Genomic DNA, 19,875 nt, shown 5'->3' on the forward strand with positions numbered 1-19,875 from the left:
ACTTCTTCCTTTCCAGTTTGAATGCCTTTTATTTCTTCTTTTTCCCTCATGGCTCTGGCTAGGACTTCCAACATTATATTGAATAGAAGTGGCAAGAGTGGGCATCCTTGCCTTGATTTCTGACGAAAGCTTTCAGCCTTTCACCAGTGAGTCTAATGTTAGCTGAGAGATTTTCATAAGTGGTCTTTATCATGTTGAGGCACTTTCCTCCTTTTCCTAGCTTGTGTTTTTATCATTAAAAAAAAAAGGTGTGGAATCTTGTGAGATGCTTTTTCTCTGTCAATTGAGATGATCATATGATTTTCATCTTTCATTTACTTAATGTGGTATGTTCTATTGATTGATTTTTGTGTTAAACCATTTTGCATCCCAAGAATAAATTTCACTTGGTCATAGTGTATAATTCTTTTAATATGCTGTTGAATTCTCTTTGCTAGTATTTTGTTGAGGATCTTGCATTAGTATCCACCAGAGATATTGATCTATAGTTTTCTTGTAGTATCTTTGTCTGGCTTTGGTGTCAGGGTAATGCTGCCCTCATGGAATGAGCTTGGAAGTGTTTTTCCCTTTTCAAGTCTTCAGACTTTCAGGATAATTGGTGTTAATTCTTCTTTACATGTTCGTTAGAATTCTCCAGTGAAGCCAATTATCCAGGACTCCCCTTTATGGGGAGGTTTTTGATTACAGATTCAATCTCCTAAATTGTTACTAGTCTGTTCAGACTTTCTATTTCTTCATGACTCAGTCTTGGTTGATGGTGTGTTTCTAGGAATTTGTCCATTTCCTCTAGGTTATCCAATTTGTTGGGGTGTAGTTGTCCTAGGAGCCTCTTATAATCCCTTTTATTTCTGTGGAATCAGATGCAATGTCCCATTTTTCATTTCTGATTTTAATTATTTGGGTCTTTTTTTCTTAGTCTAGCTAAGGGTTTGTTGATTTTATCTTTTTAAAAAATTTGATTTTGTTGATATTTTTTCTATTGTTTTATTATTTTATATGTCATTTACTTCTGTCGTAGTCTTCATTACTTCTTTTTTTCCTCTTTGTTTAATTTGTTCTTTCTTCTAGTTTCTTGAGATGTAAAGTTAGGATGTTCATTTAAGATCTTTTTAAATGTATGCAGTTACCACTACAAACTTTTCTTCCAGCATGGCTTTCAATGAATCCGATAAATTTCAGTATTTTGTCTTTTTATTTACATTTTATTTTCATTACATGACTTTTTTTGTATTGACATTTTTTGTTTCCTTTCATTTCCTCCCTATTTTAATTGGGTTTATTATATATTTTTAAAAAACATTATTACTCTGTTTATTGAAGGCCAGTTTGGTGTAAAGGCAACTTACACTAATGAAAGACTATTTCAGCAAAAAAGAAGTTCTCTGCTAGTTATTTAGGTTGCTATGTTTGCACTCTTTATTTAATCTGTTTGACCACCACATGGAAGTGAAGACAAACAAGTTTTAACATTTAAAGATGTTAAAATTCCTGAAACTTATCCCAGCTCCATGCAGAATTTATGGCATGAACACCCTTCTCAAGGCCATTGGGGCGCCCGGTGTCACCACTTTTTTGTTATTAGGTGTAAATCAGTAATGGCAGAAAAGAGTGTTAAATGGTAACTTGATTAGGAATGCAGTGCCAATCGATTTTAATGTATGTTTAGAAATAACAAAGCTGAAATTTTTTCTTTCATCTTGGGGATTATAAATATGGTTTCAGGTTAATAGGCTTTTTTATAAGCTTTACTCTGAAATAATTAATAAAGTCATCTCTTCCATGATGATGTGCCAACAATATAACCACATAGAGGGAATCTACATTCTTACATTCTTTTATTGTAATAAGATATTTGCTTATACGATTTTGGGTATTGTTGAATTCTCAACTCCCTTAGAAACAGCCTTATAAGTCCATTGTTTTTATAAAACTTGAAAGCAAAATCTTAATCAATCATGAGTTTACATTAATTAGAAATAGATCGTGCCCTCCCCCTTGGAATAAAACCTTGGTCTACTCAAGACTTAGCTCCAGAAAATCTCATGTTTAACTTGTAGTCACATTTTGGCAAAACAGAGACACACACATGGTTGCCAAATGGGGCCAGATGGAAAAGTCGATCTGGTGGCCTTGCAGCATCGATGCCTTCATTTCCGAGCATCTTCCTCTTCAGGCCTGCGTCCCACTCCACTTGCTCTCAGCACCCGAAGTCGCAGCAGAACGCGCGGCCCTGCGCTAGGACCTCCAAGCTGGGCGGGTGTCGCCTCCACGGGTCGACCGGGCGTTCTTACGGCATGTCCTCGAGTAAATACCAGGAATTCATTCGGTGACACATAACACTAGCATAAAAATAAGCCACACTTGCCTAGGAGACAGAAAGAAATAAAACACACATTAGTATTTTTTTTAACCTTTTTATTACTATTTGATAGATACAACTTAAGGATCTTTAAAACTTCAACACTCAATTTTGTTTCTGACATGAAAAAACATTGCCTTGGACTTATGAGGAATTTTAATAACAACAAACATTGAAGTAAAAGAAAAGCATTTCAGCTGAGTACTGCCATTAAAGCACATGAGCATATCTGTAGAATTTTGCCAAAATTCCCAGAAATGGATTGAATAATCTTTATTACTGTTTTTATTAAAACAAACTCTAAGTAACATAATTTTCTAATAGTAATATTTCCTTTATCTTGAAGCCTTGGAAAGGTTTTTTAAAAAGTGATTATTCATAGTCACACTTTAAAGGCACATCTTAAACAATCAACGTTTTTGCTAAATAATTCCCCACAGACCGTATTGCCCTGAAGAGCCTCTGAGCGATTGCTTTGGACATGTGTATTATTGCAGCAAGAATGCATTTAAAAGTCAACACAAGTTTGGAATCTTACACCAAATTAAATTTGTAAAATACTTTTTATTTTTCCAATTAAGAGACATGCTTTCATTTTTTTTCTTTTCTTCTTTTTTCCGTTTTCATCATTAGTAACAATACCAAACTAGTGATTGTTTGAAATGTTTTCCCCTGTTGTCATCAAAGTTTTAAGACTTTCTATAAAACTGGCACCACTTCCCATTCTCTTGCGGTAGGTAAACAAAGTATTTAAGATTAGACACATCTCTTTTGGAGACAATCTTCTTCAGTTTTGGGATCCTCCTCCTGCATACCTAAGGTAGAGTACAGACGTCTCTGATTCCAATTCCTTGGAAAACACAGTGTACTCAGCATCAGCTGAAATAAGGTTGGTTTTCTGTCATCCCATCATTATAATGTCCAGGCTTTGATGGGTAACCATATACTTGGCACACAGCTGGTATTTTAATAACTTATTCAAAGGTTGTGGTAAATGTTCACTTCTAAAAGGTTTCTTTTACTCTTGTGTTTATTTTTCCTTTTTCTAATATTACTTTAAGATCAATGAAAAGAATATGTGCAGACGTGTACTTGGGAATGAAGAGTATGAGACAATATGTGAGACTAGAAGCCATGTCCAATTTGGCGTTAGCATGAGAGATTGTCAGAATGTTCTCAAGGGCAGAACATAGAGAGGATGCATTGCAGTCTTAACACATCAGGAAAAAATTAGGGTGGGCAGAATTTGTGTGCCTGTGAGATTCCAAGTTCAATTTATAAAGCAGTGAATGAGATAAAAGAAGGGACTTAGAAATATTTAAAATGATCAGAGCGTATCTGTGACCTACCTGTATCTGAATATAAAGTGTGTGTACCTCGTGCTTCTTACTGAAGCTATAACCACTGGAAACGCTGTCAGTCCGCAAATTGTCCCACAACCAGGCGTGATAAGCTATCCCTCCTTACCTTTCTTCCTCATGCCCTCGCTACCCACAATATCTTATTCCTCGTGTCCCCTGTTCAAATGCAAGGCTGTGCTCAAATTTTTCTTGCTCAGCCTCACCAGCTACTCCATTCTGCATGAACATTTTCCTCCTCTGTTACCCAGTTAACTTAGCTTTCTGTACTATTGTGAGACTTGGGCAGTAAGAACTCACACATGCCACTGATTTAGCTAAATGTACTTTCGTTTCCTTGTTTTAGGGTCTGTTTTCATGCTTTTGATCGTCGCATAGTACTGGTTGTTGCTATCGTGAGCTCAGAGTTGGCCCTCATTACATAAATACATTTAGAACCGTATCATGATTTCGGTCCCTTACATTGATGGAGATAATTTTCTCCTTGGAAATTACAGAGGAAAACATCCTAATAACCATTTTTGGTTGTAAAACATTAGCGCTTCCTGTGTTCCCCCTCCTCCAGACACTTTAGATAAAAGAAATGAAAAAGTAAAATACTATGCATGAACCATTATAGGCTATACCCAATCAGCTGATGGGTTTGTAAGCTCAGGGACACCCAACAGAGAATCAGATAAAATATCTAAAAAGACAAGCTCAGCCTGGAGACAATGGGAGCGTGTTCCTATCTGTGTTCTGGAAACGGCCAATAACTTACCTCTTTCTGCGGTTCTTGAAACCAGTATATTTCTCACTAAACCCATAACTGTGTTCACACAACCCAACAGCCATGTCTTCTTTGTGGAGTTTGGTAGCCTGAACAATCCACGTCACCACGGGGCCATCAGTGTGCAGATTTAACACGAAAACGAGAAACAATTAATCATCACACAAGCCTGGCTTTCTCAAGAAAACCCACAACCTTGTATCAGTCAGGGAGGACAGACGGCATGGGCAGAAAATCAGGAGACAGAGAAGCAGCCTCTCAGTGAGGTCATTTTCCTTAAATTTTAGCTGATATTTTGACATGATAAAGACACATGTTCAGTAAAAACATGCTTGATAATTTTATCCATTCAACAAGTATTTAAAAAGTGCATACTTTGTGCCAGGCTTATGAAGTTCATTTTTTAACGATTTATTTATGTCTTGTCTATTTCCAAAAATCTATTTCAGCTGATTTTCTCCAGATGGCTTTTTCTACCTATTATAATTCATCCTGATTTTACAGAATCCATACAGCCAAGTGAGTCTATTGGTGGCTCCATTTCTTTCAAAGGCTTTGCTCTCCAGGAATGAAGTATATGTAGAACGTTCTGGTTAGTAAATTAAAAAATAATAATAATCTTGCTCACAAATTGACTCATTTGTTGAGGGCTATATTCTCTTTTTTTTTTTTTTAACTACGTATTCTATTGTACACTAAAAATAAATGACAAAAGAAAAAAAAGTTGTCCTGCTCCCTATTGTAACTTCTTGCCAGGAGATATACAAACAAGCAGAGAACAAATCCCTGCCTTTGGGGACATTACATTCTCAGGTGACAAGGCAGCTGTGAAAAACAACTAAAGAGCAGTGTAAGACAGGATGGCACGCGATGCTTCTCAGATGTGAACGTGCTGAGAATCACCTTGGGATCTTGTTAAAATGTAGATTCAGACGGAGCAGAGTGAGGTGGATCCTGAGCTTCTACATTCCTAGCAACTCCTGGCCCTGGGGGTGCTCGCTCTACTTTCAGGAGCAAGGAAACCACAGCCCCAAGCCAGCCTCAGTCTCTGGGCAGTGGAACCAATCGTTCCCCTCTCTGGATTTCTTCTAGTATTTCTGGGAGAATTTGATAAGCAAATACACAATTGTCTAATGCTCCTTGCAACTCTTAACATGCTGAACCACTACACGTTCACATTGTTGTACTTATTTTTTCTGTAACACTAATTTTTTCATTCAGAATTTTCTAAAGTCAATCCTGATGGGGTTCTTCAATGGCGGAAGAGGCAGACGAGGTTGTTAGCCACCTTGCCTTTGAAATTAATGGTTCCTCTGCTTACCCGATTTACCTTGTCATCAAAATAACGAGATGGCTTCATAAACGTTTTCCTCTCAAATAATTCATGTCTTTCACACAAATGGTCCTCTAAATTTTTTTACTTTCATAGTCTCACTTTCTCTACTCCATCCAGTTTTCTACTATAAGAGTTTAAACCTTCGAATGGTTTACCTGCCACGTAGCTCTAATATCTTACCTTCTTTTAAACAGGACCTGGCACTCCACAAGGTGTCTAAAAACAATAGCATGTGGTTTTGAACTAATAAAAAAAATGGTTTTAATTTAATATTATATTCAAAATAGTTTTGTGTCATTCAATCTCGCATTGAGAATTTTTGGCCATGGAGGGAGGAATATGCCATTTGAGAAGCTCATGAAGACTTTCCTTCAGTGACCCCTGTCTCGGGCTGCTCCTGACTGCCACCGATCAGCCTCTGCGGACAGTACTATGGTGAGGGAAGGCTGAGCAAAGGCAAATGCTGTCATTCAAGTTTTGCGCACGAATGAAGCTTTCCAAATGTTTTCACAAAATCCAGTTATAATTGTGAAATTGCCTTTTCCGTCTGTTTATACAAATAAAACAGCTAGTGTTGGAAATTTTTAGATTGCCTAATAAAAAGATAAGGGCCTTTTTTAAAAGCATTGATCTTCCTGAAATACTAAAAGGCCTGTCATTTAAGACTTTCGACATTCTTTTGTGTTTCTGGAAAAGGCTGTGTCGAAATAGAAAGAGCCTTGTCATCGCCAAGGGCCGTACTTCCATTCACGTCAGAAAATGAGAGAGCCCTCAACTTTCTACCAGAAAAACCAATGTCCGCATCTGTCTCAGAATGTCTGTGGAAAGGACCGCTCCTTAAGATAAAAACACCCTCCGCATAAAGAATTCTGAATAACCAGCCCTGGTGGCTGGCTCACTGGCAGAGACCAGGTGGCTAAGGGCAGACACCGAAGGATCTGTACTCGTGGTACACTTGCCTTCCTAGAGCACAGGTCTGTTTTCAAAGCTTCCAGAAGCTCAAGAATGTACTTGTCCAAAAGAATGAATTACTTACTCAGACACAACTGGTACACTTTCTCAAGGAAGCCATTTAGGAAAAAACAAACCTCATTGTGGTTCACAAGCTACTCAGTGAGCAGAGAATCAGAACAGAGGAATTAAGGGATTATTATACATACCGCCTTTTGCTACCATAACTTGATCTCACTATGGTCATTCTGTTAGGGAAGGAACCGACTGTACCTCCCTCCTTATCTCCTTTTGGGAGTGGCTTCTTGTCCTGTGATGCTTCTTGACCTTTTCTTTCTGCACGCACACACTGAGGTAGTGTAGTTTAGAGCCACGCATAGGCCCCGTGCCTCCTTGGTCAGGGACCCCTTCTAACAAGCCTCAGACTGGAGGAGGGGCGGTCTCTCTCACACCAACCTGCCACCAGCCGTGCACTTCCCTGTCATGTGACCAACAAACAGCATGTCCACATCTAGACCTCCAGGTGGTTTTTTCCGGAATATCACGAACATTTAAGCAGCTCCCCGGTTTGGAGCTCCTGCGATAGCATAGCAGAAACAATTCTGAGTATGGAGCAGATACTACAGCTGACTCTTGAATAACGCAGTTTTAAATTACGAGGGGACACTTATCTGCAGACTTCTTCACTAAACACTGGCACTGTTGGTGGGGAGTCCGTGGAGATGAAGGGCCAACTGGCCGCATCACTCTACTCCAATTCATACATGAGGCCTGGACATCTGTGGATTTTGGTATCCATAAGGGTCCTGAGACCAATCCCCCATGGATACCGACAAGCAACTAAGTTTGGGAGAGTCAAAAGTTATCCACAAATTTTTGACTCCTGACGAAGGGGGCCAGGATCCCTAGCTCCTTTGCTGTTCCAGGTCAACCTTGACTTAATGAATGGTCACACAGGTAGTGGGAAAGACTGACTAACCAGGAGAGAGTATTAACAGAAATAGGAAGTCATTACCTTCCCTTGGACCAAGAAAGACAAAGGAGAAGGCAGGTCTGTAGAGCCGACTGGGTGAGCTGGCCAAAGCCGACGTCCCCGCGACGCTGTCCAGTGGGGTGTCTGGAGTAGCGACCCCTGCCCGAGATAACATCCCAGGCAAAAAGGGACAGGGAGAAATGTCCTGATTTCTCCCCTGCCCTCACTTTCAGAACTCCCCACAGTGCCTCGTGTTGGCCGAACCCACCCACAGTCAGCCTTCGATGGACTCTTTTTCCATTTTTTTCTTTCCTTTTTTTTAGAAGGTATCACTCTTTTTCTCTTCTTTTGGTGATTTTTCTAGAAATTTTAACATGCATACTTAATTTCACAAAATCCAAAGTTAAAATCTTTGCCCTCTCCTAAACCACATAATTTTAGTCACCACTCCTGTCTTTAAGGCAATCATTTTAATATAATTTAAGACCACTTTAGGCTCACCCAACATTGCCATTCTTGTCCTCTCTGGTCGTTATAATAGACATAACACGCACACGCTATGTTCCAGGTACTTTTCCAAACCCCTGACTGAGCTCTTTCAGCTCATCCCCACAACAGCCCACCAGAGAAATTGAATTATCACCAATTTACAAGAACCAAAAATGTCCCACTGAGGACATTAAAAAAAGCACATCAGTCAGGCTTTCAATGAAGCCTGTTGGCTTTCAAGTCCAAGTTCATAATCACTCTTTAGAGCGTCTGTCTACAAATGTTTCCTTGTGTCCTCCGCACATGAGCAAATCCCTTAGCCTTGTGACCTTTAACATCTCAGCCCATCTCTCTGAAAAACATCCCTTTTTTCCTGTCAAGAATTTCTTTAATGTGGATTTATTGGTGGCAAACTCAAATTTTGATTATCTAAACATTGTGTATTTTTCCTACATTCTTGAAAAAGAGTATATTTATTGGCTACAGACCTGCAGGTTGACGGTTATCTTCAGTTAGCATATTGAAGCCAGTATCCCACTGTGCCTAGGCTTTCTCTTCTTTTCTGTAAAGATGTGAGGTGGCGATCTAATTATTGCTCGTTGGTCAATGATCTGAATTTCTCTTTGGCTGCTTTAAATGTTTAACCTTTGCCTTTGTTGCTTTTTAATTTCACTGTAATGTTGAAGTGTAGAATTCTTATATTTATTTGTGTTTTTTAGTTATATTTCACACTGTATTTTTGTTTGTTTGTTTGTTTGTTTAAAATCATTGTGTTTCTTGAATCTGGATTTGGTGTCTTTCAAATTCTGGCAAATCCCCAGCCATTATACCTTTAGATAACACCTCTGCCCCTTCCCCGTCTCCTCTTCCTCTGGAATCTTTTAAATCTTTCCTATGTCTTCAATCTCATCACCAGACTTTCTATTCTTTTATTCCTCAGGACTGAAATCTGCATACTTTCCTTAGGTTTTAATTTAACTTAAAATTTTTGAACTTTTTAAATGTTATTTTTTTCTTTATTTCCAGGAACTCTTTTGATTCTTCCCCCAATCTTCTTGTTCCTCATTATAATTATTTTACAGTTCCTTCCTTTTTTAATAAAATGCCTATGATCACCAGGAATGATGTCTTGGCAGGCCAGATGTTGCTGTTTGTAATTTCTTCTGGTGCTGTTTATGGTGTCTTGTTTATAAGTTTTTGTGATTTCATCTTACTCTGAGGTGCTCAGTGTGCCTTGAAATTTTATAAGTGGAAATACTTGGCAACCTGGGATGTGTTTCTCCAGGACAGCTTGGCCTTTGCTTTGGTAGGTTCGGCCCCAGATCATGGAGCCACGTTGAGAGCTTTAGTCTGTGTGTGTGTCACTCAGACTACTGTGTGAAGGCACGCTGTCATTTTCTGAGAAGACAGGTTTAGCATTCCACGTTCTCTAGGCACTATTGTTTCCCCCCTACTCAGAAGAAACATGACACATGGCATTTTCCTTGAAGTCCTTTGTGGTGGAGTACTGTTACTTCTGGTTTTCCCTCATCCTCGGCTGTCGCCTTTCCAAGTCTGAGACTTATCGCGGTAGAGGAGTCTGGTGACATCGATCACAAAACTGCAAAGTGTGCAAACTAGTGTTCAAGGTCATTTGGTTCAGGAAAAAAATGGTTTCAAAGCCTCTCAGTGTCTCACCTTCACTGAAACTCTGTCCTTAGTATTTCTTACTTTCCTACCAAATATCGACACGTTAAGGTGTTTTCGTATTTTACATAAAAGGTTTGGTTGCTTTAACCAGAAGTGCTAGCCCACCAGTATATCCCACCCTGTTTATGAAAATGGAAGAGAACGATGCTTCCCTTAGATGCTAATATCAGTTGCTTTGGTCCAAGGAATGAAGGGCACATCTGTGCCCCAGCAACAGCTGTTTCTGTTTATTTCCTCATGCGCCCATCATAGATGTCTTTGAGAGTTCCTCAAATAATTTCTATTTTTGCTAATTTCCAAGTTACTGGAAGGACTCTTTATGCTTCCATCCTTTTTTATCTCCCAATATACCCTTCTTCAAGCAAATTGGACACAAATCATCCATTCTCCATTGGGACAAAATCTAAATCCAAAAACTTATGTTGGTCTGCCTTGGAAAATTAAAGAACATAAATGCTAGATTAGGATGAAAAAACTGCCACCTCTATATGTAGATTTTCTGGTATACTCCTGACATTTGTAAGCATCAAATAGTTAGCAAATCTATAAATTGATGCATACCACTACCATGGAGTTTTTATAGCTCTTGATTTCTGCTAAGAATTAGATATTTCCTGCGCATTTCATGCATAACACATTAGGTTTATGAACTTTCACTGAGTGTTCACTTTCAATAAGCAACGCTTGTTATTTACATGTGTAATATTTAATAGGACTTCATTTTCTGGCCATTTTTACTGGTAGCGACACGCGTTTATGCTAAGTAGAACATCACAGAACTTCTTTGAATGTACACCTGGGCTGGGAAAGGGGGGGTAACAAGTGGTGAGAAAAGCTAATCCTCTAAAGCGCCCACAATCCCAAGCCAGCAACCGCCCTGAGGACATGTCACCGTTCCTTGTAAGTTGGAGGTCTGGCGTTTGAATGGGACAAACACACATGAGACTGGAGATAAAACCTAGAGCCAGCACACGCTGCTGAGTCTGACTAAGCTCCAGATAAAGTCAGGGCTCTGTGACGAACTGGACAGCACGCGAGCCCAGCCAGTGCCTCTGTGAAGCAGCAGCAGACTGCAGTGCACTGCGAGTCTCAAAGTCCTCACCTCGCTTTACTTTTCCAAAAGGAACCGAAGCTCGAAGACTCCCTGTATTGGAATTCTGCTGTACTCAAATTTCGGGCAAGTAACTGAGACTCTCTATACTTCAGTTTTCTCATCCGTAAAATGAGGATAATAATCATAATAGCACCCACCCTCTAGGGTGAAGAGATTAAGTCCATTACCATGGCTGCCATTACTTAAACGTATACCAGGCATATCGTATGTAATCGTATAGGTATATTGTCATCGTCATCGTAAACTAGTATATGAGTGATACACGGCTATCACATTGTGCTCACCGGAGGCTCTGTATTATACCGGCTAAGGAGAGCACATGCCACCTCTCTTCGTGGCCACAGGCACTTCACCTAGCAGTGGGCACACGGCCTAACCTGGTGAGTCCAGGCCTTTCTCTGGGCGCCTGTGGTGGGGGCCCCATGGGTCTGAGGTTAGTCAGCGGTGAGAGCCGTGTTCCCTGTCTTCTGCTGCGAGCTCTCTGCTGCTAATGGAGAAAGCGAAGCCAATGTAAGAGAGGACAAGAGCGCTGCTCGTTGGCTCCCTTAGTTCCTGGGGCCCAGCAGCAAGCCCGCCCTCCCGTCACTGGCATGGGGGGTCTTGTCCTTCAAACAAGCTCCCCCTCCCCCCTCAGCTGTTTCAGAAGACTCGGCTGAAACTCCCACTATTGCATGTTCTGTAGGACTGCTGCCCGCAGCCGCCGCGCGCAGTTGAGGTGCTTTGTGGTCCAGAAGCGCGTCCCGGCGTTTATCTCTCAGCTCTCGTTGACTCGGTGCTCATTCTTGTACACGAAGAAGAGTTACCAGCGGATGTCAGCAAACAGCGCACTCAGCCCTTCCTGGTTACATCTCAGATGTCTGTCTGGGTTATCTCAGTCTTAAGGTGTTTTAATCATTAATAACGTTCTGAGATAAAACTCTGGAACAAAATTACTAGTGCCGGGCATAGTTTGGATTTTTTGTGCATGACGCTTGGTCTATTTTGATGGAGAGCTGGGGTAGTGGTTGCCACATGACTTTGCACCAGAGAAAGGCAAGAGGCAATCCATGGCTGGGCATATTCTATTACCCCAGTATATGGTAACTGTATAAAAAACATATAATTATAAAACCTATAACGGAGGTCAATAAGTATTCCTAGACTCGCACTCTGCTGATTTATTTATAAAGCACAATGGGTAAAATTACCTAGAAAAGGAAGAACTCGCCTATCTCCCAGGCAGAAAATGGGTGGAAGTAAACATGTTTCCCCCAGACATGCCCACATCTGTTAGCTCTCTCGCGTCTTGGTTACAGAGCGCGGCCGCGCCGGCAGGCCCCAGCAGCCGCGTTTCCACCGGATTCAGCAGATGTTCAGCAGGCGGAGCCCGAGAGGCGCCTCCCTCCCCGGCAGCGGGTGCCCTCACTTGCTCCCTTTGTTTGGAGGAGGAGGCCGCTATGAGATAGACGGGCGCTGGGATGCCCCTGGAATACTCTCGGCCTCCCCTGGAGGCAACAATGTCCATCCCCACTTTTAAATTTAAAAAGCGAGGGCATTTAAGCTCTGCGAAAGTCATTTAAAGCATGTTTAGAATAAAAATAGCGGCGAGATTTGATCACGTTTTGCTCTGTAGCGACGCACAGAATCAAATCAGCTAGTCTCTTTCTCAGGTCGCTTTGGATCTACAAGAGAACCTGCCCTGGAAAACGGCCCGCCCACAACACGTTCGGAGTGGCCCTGTGATTGCACGGCAGTCAACCCTGCCGTCAGGGGCCAACTGATTTTATTTGCCACATGTATGTGCACTCTTCCTGGGGAGATGGCCATCCATGTTCCCAAAGTAAAACCATCTCTTCGCTGCCCGCCCATAAAATCATGGAGCCACAGGCGAAGCTCCTGGGAATCGCCCTCCGTTCTTTCTCGGTTACAGTTCCAAGCTGGCATCGCGATGGCTTTCATTAACTTGCTTCCGCTTCCACCGCATAGAGAAACCATAAGGAGACTTAAGGGGTTGCAGAGCTAACCTGGCATGGTTACCCCTTTCCAGAAACACGGCAAGTTAAACTTTTAAGAACGGCCCCGGGCCCGCCTTCCCTGTGGCCCGCTGCTTCGCAGAGGGACGGCCGGGCAGCGAGGAGCTGGAGCGGGGTCGCAACTGCGAGAGCAGCGCGCGCCGGCCACGGCGCGTTGCCCTAAACCTCCACGCAGCAGACAGACAGCGTTGTACAGCTCTCCGTAGCTGTGTTTGCCAAAAGCTAATTAGCATGATTAAGCTTCAGAGTTTCTTTTTTCCCCAACGGGCAGACTAAAACATTTAGAAAGATACCCCGCATCTAATCTTAAATTAGTCTGTGCTGCTATGTTTATGTCCCCGCTTCACAGTGAGTTTAGAATATATCAACACAGCTAAAGCTGTAACATGATAACAAATAAAGAAAAGGCAAATAACTTATACCTTGAAAGTAACGGGGCTAAATGCAAGACATTTCGGAAAGCTCTGATTGTGTTAAGAATACAAATTATAAGAATTTACTAAACTTACTGATCTGAACTTAGCCAGTATTCCTGAATTCATTATCTTCATAAGACGATCATACTAAGTTGGTCCTTGGAAATGCTGTTTTTTATGCTAATCAATAGTTTTTAAAATATTAGAAAAATGCCACAATATTATATAATATGTTGTAAGCTCTTATTCGATTGATTATGCTACAGTTTTCCTTAGACTTGCTTGGGTGTTTCCATACAAAGGGATTTGCTGAGAAACTTGGAATACTTACAGGGTTTGGGAGGAAGGCCCTAGGGGAAGGCCTGCAGGAGTGAGAGAGAGCAATTCAAGTTAAGATTCCCCTCGTTTTAGGTGTTTTAGGACGTTATCACTATGTAAATTACTACAAAATGTAATTAAGCTCCATAATAAAAATATAACTGCTAATTGGAAACATCTTGGGGAGTTTCTCTAAGTCTCTTTAGGAGACTGTTATTTGGAATAAAAGCCTTTTTTATTTTAAAAAGGTGCCATAATATTACATTACCCGAAGTGTGTGAACTTCCTAAAATAGCTTCAATGATAAACTTTCACTTTCTTTTATTACTGAGAAGCAAAATTAACTCATTACTTATTTGGATTTTCCTACATTTAAAATAGATTTTTTTCCCCTCTATCAGCTCATTTCTGTGTGTTTCTTTACCATTCCACCTAAGAAACAAATCCTCAATAACGCGCGTCCGGGTTGCCCACGCTGGGCCCCGCCAGCGTCTGGCCGGGTAATTCTGTGTTGTCAGTCTGTGCTCTCCACTGCAGGGTGTCAGTAGCATTTTGGCCTCTCCCTGCAGATGCCAGGGGCACCCTCCCGATGCGACAGCCCAAGATGGCTGCAGACCTCGCCAAACGTCCCCTGGAGGGGCAGGGGCAAAACCGCACTCCGCTCCCGGTTGGGAACCGTTAACTCGTATGCATCACTGAGGATAAGCAAAGACTGAAAAGTTCCAGTGCGCCCGAATTATAAGAAACTGCAATGTACCAACATGTGTATAAGATTAAATACTTCAAGGAGGAAAAGCATAAAATACCACATACAAGGTATAGAAAAATTGTATTCTGCTCAACATTTTCATTTTGAGATCGAATATATTATGGGAAGTGCTGAATACAGATTTTTCAAATGAAAGTTGATATAATTGTATTCATTTTGCATTGAAATATCAAGTATAATGAACTTCACATATTTAAGTTGCACACCTTGATCACTTTTGACATATATCTCTCTGTATGCACATGAGACCATCTTCTCAATCAAGATGGTGAACAGTCCAACGAGGCGAGAAAGTTTCCTCCTTCCCCTTTGTAATCCATCCTTCACTCCCAATCTCAGGCTATCACTGATCTCCTTTCTGCGACCATCAATTAGTTTGAACTTTCTAGAACTTTATACGTATGGAACAGGCAGTATGTCCTCTTTCTGCCTGACCTCTTTCTCTCCAAATGACGATTCTCAGTGTCTAAAATGGATCCTCATAGCTGTGAACGCCAACAATCATGTCTCTTCCTTGCTTAGTAGTATTTCTTGGCATGTGTGTGCCACAATTGTTGATCCACTTCCCTGTTGATAAACATTTGGGTTGTCTTCAGTTTGGGATATTACAAATAAAGATGAAGTTTAGTTTCTCTTGGGTAAATACAAGAGTGGAACGGATGGATCTTGTTCGAGGTGTTTGCCAACCTTTTTAAGAAACTCTCAGTTTTCTGATGCGATTGCACATTTCACATTCCCCCCAGCAGGTACATGGGAATTTCTGTTGCCCTTCACTCTCACCGGCTCGCTCTGTATGGTCAGACGCACCAGAGCTTAAAGAGCTCACCACCTGCAGCCCTAGGAGAAAGTCAAAGAAAGCTGCCTTCAACAGAAGATGGGGATGCAGGATAGAAACGCAGATTTTTACAAAGGGACGAAGAGCTCCAGAAATGCTAACAAGGTGGGTAAGTACAAGGACTTTCATCTTTATTCTGCAAATCTCTTTAAAAGATAATACACTGCTTGACGCCAGGAAAAATAACAATGTAATGAGACATATAGCATTAGTGGTAAAATGTACGACAATGGTCTAGAGCTGGGAGAGGAGAAACAGAAGTATATTACTTTAAGGCTCTTACAGTAAACATCAAGTAATAGAATAGTACTTGAAGTAGGCTGTAATAAATTAAAGATGGACACCATAAATCCTAAAGCAACCACGGAGACCTGATACAGTGCTGTAGGAAGGGAGCCAACAAAGAAAAATAATATATTATTTTGATACAGAAAAAGAGGAGAAAGGAATAAAGAACAGATGGGACGAGTGGACGGCAAGTAGCAGATGGCTGACTCAAACCGCAGAGTCCCGCCTAGAGCTGCCAGAGCGGAGAGTCGCAGAGGCCCCCCGGATCCGGGGCAGCCGCGACGAGAGCCCGCGGCAAAGTGATAGCTGCTTTTCAGAAAGGGTCGATGGGGCGCTTGCATTGGGCAGGCTGCCCGTGGGAAGCACCTCCTGCCTGCAGCTAGACCGCCTGTCACCATGTGCGCAGCCAGAAGCGGCCATTAGAAATATGCGGTCCCAAAGGCAGAGAGCTTCGTCTTGCTGGGTAAATGCCAAGGCTGTGGCTTTGGGGCCCGCCACTGGTTTTCATGTTACCCATGCAAAGGGCCGCACAGAGGCCCCCGGGAGCCGCGAGCTGCACCCTGCTCTCAAAGGAGTAGACAGTGTAGGGCTTGCCTTCCTTTTGGTGCCAGAGGCATCAAAAACGTTGTTTCGGCTTGATCTCCAGAGGGACTGAGGCTCGTAAACCCACGCACACAGCCCTGAGCAGCTTTGTTCGCAGAGGGAGCTCTGAGCTGTTGGGAGTTGATCAGCCACCCCTGCAAGCAAAGGCCTGCTGCCTCCAAAGTCAAGGGCGTGGTGACTGAGCCTTCTGAGTTGCCACCAAACAAAACATTGTTAGTGTACAGGCGACTTTGGAGGGCACAGGCACTCGCATGTCCTCTGACACACCCGCTGAGGGTGAGGGGCAGGGGAGTGTGTCCCCAGCCTCGTGTCTTCACAGCACTCCCCTCCTGACCTGGGACACCAGGAGACTCCCTGGCACACCTGGGACTGAGAACACTGAATGGAGAAGCAGGGCCAGTAGCACATCAACTGCAGGTGTGGAAGCAATGGCAGTGCATGGGATTGCCCAGCACCCCCGCCCCCAACACGCACAGGCCACATTGGCTTCCTTTCCTTGCTCCCCTGGGTTCAGCCTCTCGCTTCCACGGGCTCAGGGAGTGATGAGAGCCTGAAGTCCCTGCTTTGCCTGCTGCCCTCCTTGCCCGCTCAGCACACTGTCCCCACTCAGCCGGGCCCGACAGCCGGCCTGCAGTTCTTTCCCGAGCTCTGGCTGTCTCTTGACTCCACTGAACATTTCACCTCTGCCCGTTCTCTGGGCCTCACTGTTGTTTTCAGCAGCAGTGCGGTCCTATGGCTGTCTCACCTATCCTCCCAGATGTGTAATTTCCACCCTCTGCCTCTCCATCCCACAGCCGGAGGGGGCCGCGGAGTGCTGCTAATCACAGCACGTCAAGGGGGCTCAGTCGCATTGCGGCCACCGGCTTCAGGTGTGTCTGCGAAATACGTGGTCCTATTCCTGTCTCGGTTCTGGTGGTAAGTAAGGCTGATGGGGAAATGGCTGCTAAGGCAGGAAATCACCCCCTCTCCCATGTAGCCTCATTTCTGTCCTGGGTCCGTGTTGCCTTTTCCAATGGCCCCTTCATGCTCTCTTATACGTTGGTGGTTGAATGAACTGATAATGCAAAACATGCTGAGTGTCTAGCCACAGGGCAGGTGGCAAAGGCAGCGACAAGGTCAAAGGCTGGACGGCTGAGGACATGTTGTCAACACGGGTGGGACTTTGCACCCAAAAGGACCTGGAGAAGAGAGGGAAGAGCTTGGAAGCGTGGCCGTCTGCAGGAGCCGAGACTCCAAGCTCCGGGGCCATGCCCGGCTACAGCCTGGATGCCTGGAAAAGGGCTCCGAGCCTGGGCCTGGGAGGCGGGGGACGGCGAGGGAGTGTCCCGGTGGAGGAATCGGCCTTCTGCCACTGCCAGAGGAAGGATGTCGCTGACTGACTGCCAGGACAGAGGGCAAGCAGGGATGCACGATTAGATCCCGTCTTCTCCCGCCTCCAGCTCTACTCTCTACCTCCCCCTACTGGCACAGCTGGACCCTGGGGCACAGGAGGCCCACGAGGAAAGGTGGCATCGCCCAGCAGGGTGCAGAAGACAGGCACTGAAATGGAGGGAAAGGCGCTAAAGGACAAGTGTGAAGGCCTTACATATGTCACCAAATGAAACACTGGGTTATACATCATTGAGTAACTCTGGAGGGCTTTGTTTTGATGGAGGATGTTATTAATATAATTAAATGTGGACAAAATGAAATGAATTTGAAATCATGTGCCCTAAATTCCAAGCGGATATGTATTCTCATTAGGAAAAACTGAGAAAAGAAAAAAGAGAAAAACCAAAGTAGGTTTAACCTATAATAAAAGTTGTTTGTGCATACATCTATCCTGTATTTTCTGAGGCAGTCTTAGTTTCAGAAAATGAAGGTTTTTCTTATTTTTTATTTTTGGTAGATATATGTGTTCACAGTTGAGAGCATGTTGTATATGTGTGTCAAGTGATTTTAATATATATCTAAAAATGTAGCAGTGTTCTGATTGAGATTTTTGGATTGCGAAAAAGTAAATTATCTTAACTGAGACTATAACTTACATTTTCTCTGGACTCTGGCACAGGCTCTGAAAAAGTGAGCCATAGCTTACACTCGAGAGAAGTGAGGATGACATTTGGCCAATGCAGAAATATATTCGGTTACACTCCACCTCATTCTGGAAGAACAAAAGAGTGTTTGAGCAAATAATATAAATGAACTAAAAATATAACCTCTGTTGTTATAGGCAACCCTCTCCTTCCAAGGGGAAGAAAGGATAAGGATAAGAAACATATGGAAAAAAGACACTTGATCTGGAAGTATGCACAAGAGAACTCTTGTGAGCACACATGCTATATGCAACTAATCAAGCAAATTACCAGCCAAAATAGCTCCGTGTCCCTCCCTGAATTCTCATTTACTTCTAAGAAAAGTTTCTGTAGACTCATTTACCTTCCAGTTGGCAATGAACAAGTAGCGTTAAAAACTGTTAGGAACAACGGATAAGGAGAGTAATTTTGAGTAGTTCCAGGGTGCTAATCACTCCTCTTCAGCTCCACCTAAAAACTCTATCCTGTAAAAGGAAAGAAAGCTATTATGTGGACTAAGTTGCAGAATTTGTGCTAGCACTTACCACAGAGATCTTCCAGCGTACAGTTTTTTTGCTCCATTTTATTTTATTTATTTATTTACCTTTTTTTTTTTGCACATTAAGTCTATAGAGCAGCTTGTTTCACAGAAGACAGAGGACCGAAATAGGTTAGACTTCATTGCTATAGTAAATTCAAGTGGTGCCAAACAGTTTTGATCATTTGCCACATATTTCTTTTTTGCTTTAATTGGTCCCCCTCCACAGAATCTGAGATTAAAACTGTATATTTATTGAGTTCAAATGTATATTCTTGTAAATTTCCCATTTCCCCATTGTTGGTTTCGATCGATAAGAATCCACTGATGCTCTGTTTATACTGCTCCTTCACTCTCTTAGGTAGTTGCTCTCACCGCAAGTGTTTGCTTTGTTTTGTCTGATTTGTCTTTTGTTTGGCTTTCTTTTGATGTTAGAAACACGGGGAAAGCCAGACTCAGAGGTCCACACCATAAAAGCTAACCAAGGCCATTTTTTTGATGCGATAAACTCCTACGTGATTGTTCTACCATTTAAAAAGCAAAGTAATATAAGACTGAAGAGGGAAACTTTGGCAGGGTTAATGGGTTGTCAGGCAACAAAACAAGCAGTACACAAATGAGAGAAAGATAGACAAAAATTCTCATTATTTCAGGGGAAAAAAAGGGATAAGCAAAGTGGCGGCAAAACCTCCAAACAGAGAAACCAAAAATAGGGCCCTGGGCCCTGGGGGTTATGGCTGTGTTGCGTTTTCCCTGAGCTCTGAGAACCAAAAAAGCAGTGCTACTTTTCTGTTCATTATCGGCCTCCAATTGGCCTCCAATTCTGTGTATTGGACCACATGCCTGCCATCTTTAACCTCTAAGCATTTGCTGGATTATTCTTTCCTCTCGTTTAGGTGACTTCATCCATAACTCTTTTCAGTGTTGGTCTTTGTGTGGCAAAGCCTCTCAGGCCTTAAATGTCTAGAAGTAATTTCCATCCAATCAATGAATAATAATGATCA

The 19,875-nt window shown here is 42.5% G+C and overlaps 1 non-coding gene across 1 annotated transcript; it reads right to left on the bottom strand.

Annotated features, from left to right (window-relative positions):
* Positions 1 to 18,949: 18,949 nt before the first annotated feature.
* Positions 18,950 to 19,072, bottom strand: LOC129064929 (small nucleolar RNA SNORA28). Its single transcript, XR_008528540.1, has one exon. It is a non-coding gene; the product is annotated as a small nucleolar RNA SNORA28 (small nucleolar RNA).
* Between the last annotated feature and the right edge of the window lie 803 nt (positions 19,073 to 19,875).

Source organism: Pteronotus mesoamericanus, unplaced genomic scaffold (assembly GCF_021234165.1).
Source record: "Pteronotus mesoamericanus isolate MK-2021 breed Mesoamerican mustached bat unplaced genomic scaffold, CSHL_Meso_final contig_169, whole genome shotgun sequence".
NCBI classification, from domain to species: domain Eukaryota; kingdom Metazoa; phylum Chordata; class Mammalia; order Chiroptera; family Mormoopidae; genus Pteronotus; species Pteronotus mesoamericanus.